We start from the raw sequence: 13,433 nt of genomic DNA, 5'->3' as shown, positions 1-13,433 counted from the left end.
GACTTCTCTGTGGAGAGGCCCTGTACGCAGAATCCTAGAATAAGCGAGGGAACACACGACGGGGACATCTGGGGAACGATGGCACCAGGTGTGGGGAGGGAAAAGCAGCAGCACAGGTCCTGAGGCACGTCGTGGGAGCTGGCACTTGGGTTGCAGGAACAGAAAGGCAGCCTGGTGGACGTGAGCGAGGGGTGGGAGCGGGGAGGTGATGTGTTAGAGGCAGGCAGAGCCCAGGTGGGCGGAGGGGCGGCCGGTTAGGATGCAGCATCTCAAAACTGCCGTGTTTGGTCAGCTTTCCCTGAGGCCTCCCCGGCCGGAGCCACTAGTACCCTGGACAGCGGCCGCCGCCCCGAGCACTTGCAGCTATGGGCGCACCCTAAGGAACGTGGACCTGTAGTAAGGTCTGCGTCTTGGCAGTGGATCGGGAGTGGGTGGGGAGCAGACGATGGAACGAGTACGAATTGACCCCTGCCCACAGGAAGCCCAATCATGTGGATGAGTCATAAATGTATCGTTTAATCAATCTTTATCGAGCAAACATCGGTGCAATCACCACTTAGGTCCGGATAAAGGAGGCAGCCAGCACCCAGGAGCCCCCACCCCTGTGTGTACCTTCCCGCACAGACTCCTCCCGCCCTCCCTGCTGGAAGTAACCACTGTCCTCACTTTGGAGATAATCATTTCTGTGCTTTTCTTTGTGTTAACCACTGTGTCATTTAATATATTCTAACTTTTATTCAAAAACGAACGCAACCTAATAAAAAGCAAAAGCATAACAGAGAAGGTTAAAATGCCCCTCTGCTTTCCTAGTCCTCATCCCCTCGCCAAAGGTGGCTGTCATGAGTTAATTAGTTGCCTTCCAGCCCGTTTTCCCCGCATTTGTCGAGACCTGCGCACCCATAGAAAATGTATAGTGTTTTTGTACTCGTATGTGTTTTACATAAATGATATTAAGTTGTATAAATCATGCTGCAACGTGCTTTTTCACTCAGCAGTGTCTTACGGAACTTGTCATCATGTTCATATCTGTAGGTTTTTCTCATTTTCTTTCATGACCGTATACTGAATATGAATCTACTACAATTTACTTGGTGGCATCTATTGGTGGCATCTGGGTTGTTTCTGATTTTTCTCTATTTGAAACCTTGATGTAATGAACACTTCGTGAACTTTTACAATTTTTTCTGCATGGTGGCGAGTATTATATTTAAAATGAATGAAATTCCCCTCAGTCCATGTTACTGCCCCATTTCACAGATGAGGTGCCTGAAGTTCAGAGGGGTGAAGTCAGTTCCCTAGGGTCACACAGCAAGTGAATGGAGAGCCAGTTTCCAAACTCTCATATGTCTGACTCACAAACCAGTGCTTATATACACCTGTACAGGTCATTACAGTCGGCAGGACAGAGGTCCTTATTCAACACACATTCCTGGAGCCCATCAAATCCTGCCCTGCCCTGCCCTGCCCTTCCCTGACCTCAAGCCCTGCCCTGTGGGGACAGACTTACTGAGAGGTAATTACAATGCAGTATGATTAGTAAAGCCCAGGATTCTGCCTGGAGCTGTGGGAAGATTTAGGTCATTACTATTAATTGGGCCTCTGGCAGAGTCAGAAATGGCTTCCAGAAAGGGGAGATTTGAGAGAGGCTGTAGAAGTGGGTAGAATTGGGGCGGCAGACAAAGGAAGCATGAAGAATGGGCACGTGGGGGAACCCAAGTCACTGACCAGCGGAAGAAGGTGAGCATGGAGGGCAACATGGCGAAAGAGGCTGGCAGGGGCCCATACCCACCTGAGCTTGGAGAGCCAGCCCTGGGCCTCATTCTATGGGCCGTGGGAGGCTGGAGGGATTAATTCATTCAACAAATAGGGTTCAATCACCTGCTATGTGCCAGGCAGTATTTCAGGGGCTGGGGATACCACAGTGAACAAGATGAAAAACGGGACACCTGCTTTCAGAGTGCTTACATTTCAGAGGGAGAAACGGACAGTAAAACACATCAACAGTCATTGAGTTCTAGAGAGTGCTATGAAGAAAATAAAACTGGGTGATGGAGTGGAGGGTGACTAGGGGGGGGCCTCTCTGAGGAGGTGGCCTTCAAGCTGACTCTGGAAGGATCAAAAGGATGGGGAACAGCATTCTAGGGGAGAGGTCAGTTAGGTCAAAGGCCGCCAGGTGGGAACAAGCGTGGCTTCCTTTAGCTGGTGTGTGGTGCTCTCCTGGGGAGAGGTGAGATGTTGCAGGACCTGGAGGCCTTGCTGAGGGGATTGGGCTTGTCCTGGGGGCAGCACGGAGTCACTGCCTGTCTTCTGGACCTAGGTCGAGGGCCAGTGCATTTCAGCCTTTGGACAGCTCCCTGCGCTGTGGGTGCAGCGGTGTCCGGGCGCCTGCACTCAGTGCTGGGAGAAGGGCAGGTCCGGGCTGGAGCAGAGTGTGCAGCATGGAGACGGGTGGGCACTCCTGGGCTGAGGGCAGAGTCTCGTCAGGGGAGAGCACAGGGCCCTGGTGGGTATGTAGTGATGGATGCCAAGGACCCTGTTCTCAAAGGACCTCAATCTGAGAGACACATACAAGCCAAGCTGAGCGGGGAGCTTAGCACAGCAGGTGGCCTGTGCCTAACAGGCTTTCGCGTCTGAGACACTCTGGGTCCATCCCAGCCTAGCTATGTGACTGTGGGCCTCAGTTTTCTCATCTTTAAAATGGGGATAATAGAAGTCCCTAATAAAAGGTAAGGAGTCAGTGGAACCCGGAGTATACTTAGCCAGGCTCTCCTTAGACTAAGTCTACAATACATTCTCTTTCTATATTAGTCCTACAACTAGTTGATCCCTCAATCCATTTTGCCTGTTTTTGATTCTTTCAAGTCACCGAATGTTAGAGCTGCAATAAGTCTTAGAATGCTCCTCCAGCCCCACCTCCCACTTATGGACGGGGAAACTGAGGCCCAGAGAACACAGGGACTGGCCCTAGGTCACCAGATGGCCAGTTTCAGAATGGGCACCCGCTTGGTCTTCTGACGTTTATATTCTTTGAGCCATATCACAGTGCTTCTTAATTTCTTCTTCCTTGAGGTGAACCTTGAGGTGAACGCCTGGAGATTCTGGTGGGTTTGGGAAACTGGTGGTGGTGGGGGGGATGCAATAAGGAGTGTTGGTGTCAGTGTGCATTTATTAAACATCTGCTGGCTTCCTGGTCCATAGACCGTGCGGCTTCTAAGATGCCTTTTCCTGGTCCTCCCCCTGGCACAGACACAAGTATCTTTCCCCCAACCTGTTCCTCTTCCCACAGTCCACTGGTGGCAGCCTCCGTGCCCACCCAGACCCCTGCCCACCCACCCACTTGTAGGCCCACTGGAGTATTGCAGACTCTCATCTGCTTCCTCATGCCCCCTTCCTCCCCTGATGTTGGGGCCTTTGTCCCAGCCTTCTGGCCATCCTGCAGATTCCCCTCCCCCCCGCCTGTCCTCACACTAGTCCCCCATTGGTCTCCCTTACACAGACTCTCGCTGCTCAAAAGCCTTCCACCTACAACATCAGATCCAACCTCAAGGCACGTATGGTGTCCTGCCGGGATCTTTCTCAGTTGAGCTTGACCCCTTCTCCCCCCAGTCTTTCTACAGCAGGAAAGGTACTTCTGTGTTCTTGGGCCTCACTTGGGACTCATCTCTCCCCCTCATACCCCACATTTAGCCAATCCTGTTGGGTCTACTCTCAAAATTGCTTCTGAGGATGCCTGCTCCTTTCCACCCCCACTGCCACCACCCTGGTCCCAGCCATCATCATCTCTCATGTGGACACCACCCATTTCTTCACAGGTAACCTTCCTCACATTCTGGCCTCTTCACATCAGCCTCCAGCAGCCAGAATTGTCCATGAAACCGTTCACAGAACCGTGTCACTCCCCAGCTCAAAACCCTCGAAGTGGTGTCCCACTATATTTGCAGTAAAGGCCTGCAAGGCCCTGCGGTCTGGCCCGCCTTCCTCTCCACCTGTCTCCTCCTTACTCACTCTGCTCCAGCCTTACGTACCACCTTTCTGCTACTGGATTTGCCATGTTGCTTGCTGCCTCAGGGCCATCACCTCCTCTGTTCCTGTGACCTGCATGCTCTTCTCCACGTTCTTTGCCTTATGAATGGTCGAATTGCTGAGTAAATGCTACCCTCCGTCTTACATCAGATAGCCTATTCTTGAAAGCACTTTTCCCAACTTGGAATTACGTAATTTGATTGCTTTTTAAAATTGTCCCCACCCCCAAACACCGTAAATTCTATAGAAGAAGAAACAACATCTTTGTTTTACTTTTTTAAAAATTCAGCTTTCCTGAGCTACAATTGACTGTTTTGCTTTTAACCACTGTATTCTCTGAGTTTAGCCACGGCCTGACCCATAATACTGTCTATCGGATACTTACTGAGTTGGTGATGGAATATCAGGATATTCCATCAACTCCAGACCAGGAGCTAGCTCCTTGAGGGCAGATTCAAGCTCATCTCTGGGCCCTTAGCTCCCAATCCAGGGCTTGGCACAAAGGGACACACAGGGAATGTTTGAACTGAAGGAAATGGGGAACGGAGGGATCCTTCAATAGAAGGTGGAGTCCAATGCATTGCTGAATATCAAGAACAGACTCTAAGGTCTGTGGGGTTGGGCTGTGGGCTCTGAGGAGATTCCCATGTCCCTGAGTGGGCAGGGAGTGGCTTTCCGCTGTCCACTGGAGGATGGGGAGCAATTTAAGGCTCTAAAGAGGCCCTTGGCGGAATAGAGAAAGAGCAAGCTGAGGACAGGTCTGGGTTTCAATCATGACTCCACCACTCACGTGCTGTGCGACATGGGGCAAGTGAGCTCAGTTCTCTTAGCTCCAATTCATCAGTAAAAAGGGGATGATAATAGACCTTACCTCCTGAGATTGTGGTGAAGGTTAGAAATAATGCGTTGGCTCAATTAGCACAGAATCGGCAGTGCTGCCGCTGCTGCTGCTGCTGCTGATGGTGATGATGATGATGGAGAAGAAATATTTAAGTCCTCCGATGCTGGGTGCTCCTATGCAGATCATAGGGTGGATACAGCTTAACCTTGACTTAGGGCCACTGGAGAAGCTGTTCTGAGGGCAGGGCCAAGGGGGAAGCAGGTGTGTAAACAGGAAATGAAGGCTCAAGCCCAGAAGCTAGCAAAGTGAGGAAGAGGTGGGCAGGCAGAGCCGGGGGTGGGCCAGGCTGGGTTTGATTCGAGAGTATTGGAGACCCATTGGGGAGGACTGCACGGCCCTGCAGCAGGACCAGCCAAGCATCTCTTTGTGTGTCCGTCTGCCACCCTCATCCTGTTTTCCCACGTGTTTGGGTCCCTAAGACAGCTTTCCCTGAACCCCCAGAGGCTGCCTGGGCCTGGGCTCTGCTGCAGGCCGATGTGCTGAGATGCAGGCGGAGGTCCGCGTCAGTGAGTCTCAGGTCCCAGTTTGTCTTCTGGCCCAGCTGTGGACTCACAGTGTGGCCTGCACGATCTCCCTACCTCCGGCCAAGCTGGGGGTCTGGGGGGGGCCTCTCTGAGCTCTCGCATGCTACAGCCCTACAGGTGAAGCAGTACTTGCGGGGAAAAGACCCTGGGGCCCCCATGCAGCCGGGGCCTCATTGGAGATGTTGCCAGGCGCAGCAGGATCCAGAAAGATGCTGGGGAACCAAGCCGCAGAGAGGGTCCCCAGGGGCGGCCAAGAGAAAGAGGCCGTGGCTGGGGGCCCTGAGGGGTGAAGAATCCTGCTCTGCTGTCCCCGGTGGGCTGGCTGCTCCCCCCACCACTCCCCGCCGGGCCCCCGGGGGACCTCGCTCTAATAATGTATTTGATCGACTCGCCGGCCGCGTACAAGCGATTATTGTCTTGTCGGGAGTCAAACGTATCGATCCGGTGAGAAATATGAGCGGAGCAATGGGGCCCGCGTGTCAGTTACCAGCCCCGCTGGCCCTGGGGAGCCCCCTGCGTCTCCTTTAATTACCGCTCAGCCCTGAGCCCAGCCTGGCCTCCCCGCTGCTGCCTCCCGCCCAGGCTTCCTGCACCCCCAGGGCCCCTGCTGCTCCCCAGCTCTCTGCCCTACCTGTCTTGCTCAACATGGCTGGAGGCCTGTTCTCCAGCTGTAAGGCCACCATCTCCCCTGCCTGGGCTGCCCCATTCCTGTCTGCCAGGCCCTACTCACCCAGTGTGCCCCAACCTCTGCCCCTCTGCCCTCTCTCAGGCAGGGGGACATGTCAGGCCTATTCTCCTTCAAGATTCCCTGACTCTGGCTCAGGGACTCAATCTGGTCTGTCTGAAGCCGTAATAGTGGAGCCAACGTGGGAAGCAAGAGGAGTGGTGGGGTGACTTCATCCCATGGGGGCACATGTAAGGCTTCCCCTGCTCCCCCACTCAGCTGCAGGCCTGGGAGGGCAGCACGGAAATGGGTGGTACTTCTCTTCTTGCTCACAATGAGGGGTTGCCACCGGGTCATGTCCAAAAGCACGCTCCACACGTGGGTGACGTTGACTATGGCTGGTGGAGCACTGGGGTGGCTTGGTGGGATTCTGTCCCCTAGTCCTTACTACCTTCATTTCCAAACTCCCAAAACCTAAATCCTCAATCAAAACAGCGTACTGGGCAAGTACAGCTTCAAGACAAGGCTCCAGTACCCTACTGCCACCAGACTGCTGTCCCAAAGACCCTTATGTATAGAAATCCTGCATCAGAGAGAGAGGTATGGACCGGGAGGCTGGAGGTCTGAGTTGGAGCCGGGTTGGTGCTGTGATCTCTGGCTTTTCTCAGTGAAATGGTCTTTATAATATGGGATGTTGGGGAGTGTACACAGCCCGGAACCGTTCTCTCTGTGAGCACATGTAAGGCCTGCTGGTGATTCCCATCCAGGGGGCCTGTCTGCCTGGGCGTGTCTGGGTGCAGACGGGAAGGGCACTCATGAAGGTTTGCCTGTGTGATCTCCTTCGTGAGTGTGCGTGGGTGTGAGTGTGAGCAGACAGAGAGAGATATGGACCGGGAGGCCTGCCTGGGCACATGTGTGTATGTGCCCTTGTGCCCAGGTATCCATGTGAGGCAGCAGAGGGGGTGTCTGAACGAGAATGAGGGAGGGGGGGCGGGGGGGTTGGTGCTGGGGCCTGTGTGTCTGCGTGCACGCACACACACGTGTGTGTATGTGTGATTGAAGCAAAAGAGAGAAGTCCTGGGGTCCGTGTGTAGAAATACTTGAGTGTGTGTGTATGTGTGTATGTGTGGGGGGAGCGGTGAGTCCAAGCGTCGTTGCGCGCGCGTGTGGTTTGAAGGGGGTCCCCCAGCGTGGGTCGCAGCGAGTCCTGCGGGGGCCCGGGGAGCGCCGCCGGGCTGTTTGGAGGCGCCGGGCAGCCCGGTAGCCTGGGACCAGGCAACAGGAGGAGGAAAAGGGCAGTGGCTCCGCCGCGCCTTTGTCTGCGCCGCCGTGCGCCGGGAGTCCGGCGCCTTTGTGTGACCCTCGCAGGTGTGCGCGCGGGGGCGGAGGGGGAGTAGGCCGGGAGGGGAGCGAAGGGAGGGGCGCCCTCCGGCGCAGCCGGCCCCGCCCTTCGGCCCATTGGGTGGGCGCTGCCGCCCTCTGGCGGGCGCGGAGCGAAGCGCTGGGCCGGGAGCGCCGCGGCGCGAAGATCCAGCCGGCTTCCAGGGCGCCCGGCTCCTCCACCCGAGCCGCCTCGGCGCCCGTATTGGCCCCGTGGCCGACTTCTTGCCGCTCCAGGGCAAGGCCCTGACCTGCCGCCCGAACTGCCCACGGGCGCCACTTCCTTTCAGTGGTGGCCCCGGTCGCCCCACCTGAGAACAGGTGCGCGGCAGTGTCCCCCCTCCCCACAGCCGCGCCAAAAACCCACCGCGAACGCCACCCCCTGCTGTGCTTCTGGGCGCTGGGCTTTTGGGAAGGCCGCCTCACCTCCCTGGTCCTCAGTCTTCTCATCTGCTAAATGGGGCAAATAGTGATTGCTTTAAGAGATGATGCTTGTCAAGTGCGAGGTGCAGGGTCTCGCACTGGGAAAGTCCCATGCTCCAAATACTTATAGCCAGTGCTGTTGTTGTTGTTGTTATGGGTCCACCTTCTCTCCCAGGCCCACACACCCTGTTCCAGATGTGTTTCCCCGGATGGAGGTTGCAGGGAGCCGGGCAACTGCTGCAGGCACCTCCTGGAGGCACCGCTGTGAAAGTCAGGCCTTCCAGCCCGCTTGGCCTCTGCCCCAGTACCCCCACTTCCCCAACACACACGATTTGGGGTCACTGCCTGCTGGGGTGGGCCTTCGCCAGGGTATTTTCCCTTCCGTAGGGGGCGGGCCCTGTGGTTTCCTCCCAGGGTGACTTCCGGCAGAGAAGGCTTGGCCCCCAGAGAAGGCGGGGAGATGACACAGTTGTTCCCCCAGCCCTGCGGGGCGGGCAGCATGGTTCACTCCAGCATGGGGGCTCCAGGTAAGGGGCCGGCGCCACTGCCAGGGAACACCACTGCCAGGGAACACGGCCGCTCCTTGGGGTGTGTCCTGCTGTGCCCATCTCTGGCCTGCCCTGCCCTTCCTCCTTAGCTGTCTCCTCTGCCCTTTCACTCTGTACCTCAGCAGTTCCCCCTTTCCCACCTTGGGTCCCCTCCCCCAGCTCCTCTTTCCCTTCCCCTACCACCTCGGACACCTGGGGGCTTCCGACCTCTTCTCCCCATCTCTGCCGCCTGTTCTGAGGGCTCTGGGGGAGGGGATGCAACCTGGGGCTGGTAGGAGGCTCTTAGAGGACCAGTGGGTGGCGGATATGAATGCGCCTTGAGTGGGGGCTGAGTTGCTGTGAGTTGCCGGACATTTGAATGTATGCATATGTGAGCGGTAGTCCTAAGTCTTCTGAGTGTGCCTGTCAGGTGTCTGTGTGTGAAGGAGAGTGGGGGGCTGTTGTGTGTGGCATTGTGGGGTAGCCTTGGCAAGGATCTCTTGGCTTCCTCAGCTCATTTGCTCCGATGTCACCTCCTCAGGGAGGCCTTCCCTGACCTCCCCATCTAAACTGGCAACGAATCCCGCCATTTTCGGACCCCTTGCCCTGCTTTCTTTTCTTCACGGCATTTATCTCCACCTGAAAAATGTATTTATTTATGCTTATTAACTGTCTCCCTCCCCCACCGCGCCCTGCAAATGTCAGTTGACTGAGTGAACGTTGTGCGCCAGGCACCGTAGAAGGCGATTGGGGTTTGTTGGCTCATTTGGCATAATGTATCTATCTCTGCATAATGATACTTAGGTCTCAGCAGTGCTGACGGGAGAGGTAAATGAGAGAGCACGTGTAAACGCTTACAACAGTGTCTGGAACACAGCAGTCATGAGTAGTTCCCAATTGTTTTATTTGTGGCCGTCTAGGTGCGACTGTGGGTGTGTGTCACGTTCATGGCTGTCTGTGGGGATGACTCCCTTTGGTGTATGCTGTCCTGTGCACATCAGCCACCCGGTATGCAGGCGTCCCTGTGGCCTTGCCTCAACATGTATTCATTCGGCAGTTCTGTGCTGGGTGTTGGAAACACAACTGAATACAGCTTTAGTTCTGTCCTCCTGGAGTCCCCAGTCCAGTGGGGGAGACAGATCTGTCACCAGACAGTGGAGAAGGCACAGGCAGAGGGGTCAGGGCTGGGATCTGGAGGCACAAGGGACTGTGAGAGCCCATAAGATTTGCCGGGTTCAGCCAGTGGGATGTCAGGGAAGGCTTCCTGGAAGAGGGGGTGTCTGCGCTGAGATGTGAAGGACGAGTAGGTGTGAGCAAGAGAAAAGGTGAGGAGGGGGTTGAGATGGGAGGCAGATACCTTGCAGGCTGGCCTATGATTATTTATCGAGGGGACCGTGTGCAAACATGTCCATGTGTGTGCTCCCACAGTGGACACACACCTGGGCGTCTGCACACACATGCGGTCTGCTCCACCACTGACTCACCCCTGTCTGGGGTTGGATGGGGGTCTCGTACGTGCCAGGCACTGGGTTAGCCCCTTTCCGTGGGATTTCTCCCAGAACTGCCCTGCCTGGAGGCCCGCCCTGGGCTCCCCCGCCTGGACTGTGAGGCCTTGGGCAGGTCACTTCCGCTGCCTGGTCTTGGGCTCCACGTCTGCGAACTGGGTTCAGGGGTCCACCTCCCAGGATGAGGTGGCTCTAGGCAGGTTAGCGTGTGCACATTTGTGTGTGTGTTTCTATCTTCATGAGCTGGGTGTACCTGTGGTTGCACATCTGTGTCTGTCTGTCTGGCTGTCTGTGGGTGATTCTGGATGGGTGAGTGTGTGTCTGAGTGACCTGGGTGTGTGAGTGTGTACATGTCCTGTGCATCTCGTGACCTGGCTGTGTGTGCACATCTGTACCCATCTGTGTGGGGGGGGTGACTGTGGGGTGTGAGTGTGTGTAAGCGCAGGTGTGCACGCTCACGTCTGGGTGCTTTGCCCGTCTGCCCACGTCGTTGTGTCTGGGCCCATGTCTCCATCTGCACGCGTTCCTGTCTGGATCGGTGCACAGCCGACCGTGTGTGTTTGCAGGGCTCCATCCACGTCCGGGGCCCTGGCGCTGTGGTGTGTGTGCTCTGTGGCAGTTCTGGCCTGTTCTCAGCACAGCTCTGGGGCCACATCTCTTGTTGCGTCCGCCAGTATCTCCATCCTTCTCTCCTGACAGCTCAGAAGTGTTTACTCCCTTGAGGCCACGCAGGGACAGCTGTGGGGTTGTGGGGGTGTGAGGTGCGGCTCCTGGGGAGGCCAGGGCAGACCAGCTGGGCCCACAGTAGTTCCCGGCAGCAAAGAACCTGCCCACGGGGGCTCCCAGGCCAAGTCTTGATTGAAGCGGGCTGTGGAGGCAGGGGACCCAGGGGACAGGCCAAGCGGTACCAGGAGGGGTGAGGGGCAGCCCTTGGGCCCTCTATATTTAGCCCCATTTTCGGTAAGTGCTAACGAGAAGCTGACCCAAGTCTGCTAAAACTGGCGGGGGGAAATGCAGAGGAGAAGTGAAAGTCGGGGAGGGAGGGGTGAGGAGGGGTGAGCAGAGTCCCTGGCCTGGGGCAATCGGGGGCAAGCGAGTGTGAGGCCAGGGGCGTGAGCAGCCCTGGGTGATTTTGACTCTGGGATGGTGGGAATCAAGGGGCCCATAGGGTTGTGTATCGCTTTCACCTCTCCTCCCCTCGCCCATCTTGCTAAAAAGTTACACACTGCCTGGGATGGGAGAAGGGCGGGGATGGCCGTAAATAACCAACCCACCTTTCTGTAGGAATGAGGCTTTGAGAGGGGCTTTTGAAGTTTCCAGGGGGCAGGAGTACATTAGACTCACCCAGGGTGGGGGCGGGGGCTTTGAAAATTCGATACCCAGGTCGCACCCTAGAGAGAGGGGCGTGGGGCAGCCTGGCCTGGGCCCAGGAGACAGCCTGCAGGGAGGGCGGCTCAGCGGCCTCTTGACTGAATCGCTGGTCACTCCAGTCTCCACTAAGGCATCATTGGATGTGACTTCCTGGTGGAAATGGAGTCTTCTTAATTCATCCTTGGTGGCGATGATTTGATGGCACTGTTTTCTCAGGTTGGGCTCTGATGGAGGAGGAGGAGAGCCAGAGAGGCCTGGACAAAGGGCAGCACTGGCCATTTTGCCGTCTGCCCAGCCAAGGGCAGCAGGGTTGCACGGCTATGTGTGTGGGGTGTGATTAGGTTGAATAAGGGAAACAGAGTGGCGGAAATGTCCCCTCAAATCACATTTGCCTCTCCAGCCACTATCCCCACAGAGGGGAAGTTACCTTAAAGGTATAGGTTGGAATTGCTTGGGGATTGGGGCTGAGGGTGCAGGTGTCAAGTGACAGCAGGGGGTGGGGCTTGTTTGGGACAGGACCCGGTCCTGGTCCATTGGAGATTCTTCCACGCGTTTATTCCAAAGACACAGTCCCAGCCTGTGCAGTGATGACTCCAGCCTGGGCCCTAAGGAGGTCACAGTCTGGGACTGGGGGTCACTGCCTGGGTGGTCAGGGTGTGTCGGGAGCAGGGACGGGGGAGCCCAGAGGAAAGAGATACTGACCACCTGGGGAGTCAGGGAGGACCTCACAGAGGAGGTGATGTGTGAACCTTAGAGAAGAGCAGGAGTTTGCTGGTAGAGAAGGAAAAGGTCTCCCCAGGCCAGAGGAGAGCGGAGGCAACGGCCTAGATGAAGGAGATGAGGACTTGGGGCCACCCTTGTTCGTTTACACCACATGCCTATGCTGGATAGTGTCAGGGACCCCAAGATGAGTCCGACCTGCCCTAGTCTGATCGGGGAGACTACAGCCTCTAGGATGGTGACAAGGGGAGATGACGGGTCAGGGTGGAGGGAGCAGGGGACAGACATCTGGGGGCATCGGGTGGTGACTTCATAGAGGACGGAGCCTGTGCTTGGTCCTGAAGGATGAGTAGGAGACCAACCAGGTGGACAGGGTGGAGAACAGCATTCCAGGCAGAGGGTCCAGCCCTGTGACAAGGTCTAGGAAACATTTGTAAAGCGGCAGAGACAGCAGGACAGAGGCAGGAACAAGAGACAGAGAGCTGCAGGGAAGGATGTTCTTCTGAGCTGGGTGCTGCCCGAGACCCAGTGATGAGTCAGACCCCACTCGACCCGCTGGTCTGGTGGGAAAGGACCGGGACAGAGATGGCCACAGCCCTGTGGGCTCGGGGCTCGGACAGCAGGAGGGCACAACTGTGGGAGGCTGTATTAGTCTACGAGGGCTGCTGATAAACAGCACAGACTGGGAGGCTTAAACAACAGCCATTCATTGTCTCATAGTTCTGGAAGGTAGAAATTCAAGGTCAAGGGGTCAACAAGGCTGGTTTCTTTTGAGACCTCTCTCCTTCGCTTGGGGTGGTATCTTCTCCCTGTGTCTTCACCTTGTGTGTGTCTCTGTCCCAATCTCCTCTTGTAAGGACACCAGTCACACTGGATTAAGGCCCACCCTAATGGTCTCATTTTAACTTAATTACCTCTTTAAAGACCCCCATCTCCAAATAGAGTCACATTCTGAGGTCCTGGGAGGTAGGGCGTCAACATACGAAGGTTGGGTGACACAATGCAGCCCGTAACAGAGACCAAGGGCGAGCCACTCGGGTGGGGGAGGTCGGAGGCTGCCTGGTCTGTTGGCAGCAGAAGCATTCGCCAGCTAGGTGGGGAACACAGAAGCTGCAAGGTCTGGACTCCCCATCAAGCAGAACCCCCAGGCAGAAGGAGATGCCTGGTGTGGTTGCAGAGCATGATGCATGAGTGGTTAGAGATGGCAGTGGAGGGTGGCAGGGACCACACCCCAAAGGCCAGGCCAAGGAGCCTGGGCTTTTCTTGGGGAGACAGGAATCAGGAAAGGGTTCAGGGCGAGACAGCACTGGGCGTGGGAAAGCTCTGCCTGGGGCACTGTGGACACTGGCTGGAGGGAGGGGTCAGGGACCGGGCTGGGGCGGGGATTTCGGGGAT

The 13,433-nt window shown here is 56.3% G+C and overlaps 1 protein-coding gene across 5 annotated transcripts in view; it reads left to right on the top strand.

Moving 5' to 3' along the window:
* POU2F2 (POU class 2 homeobox 2) overlaps nucleotides 1–13,433 on the top strand; it is a 74,885-nt gene that overhangs the window by 31,520 nt on the left and 29,932 nt on the right. The gene's annotated exons all lie outside the window — the stretch shown is intronic.

The sequence above is a fragment of the Rhinolophus hipposideros genome (assembly GCF_964194185.1).
Source record: "Rhinolophus hipposideros genome assembly, chromosome: 21".
NCBI lineage: Eukaryota > Metazoa > Chordata > Mammalia > Chiroptera > Rhinolophidae > Rhinolophus > Rhinolophus hipposideros.
Note: the sequence above shows the minus strand (reverse complement) of the source record. Positions and strands in the feature narration are given on the sequence as shown.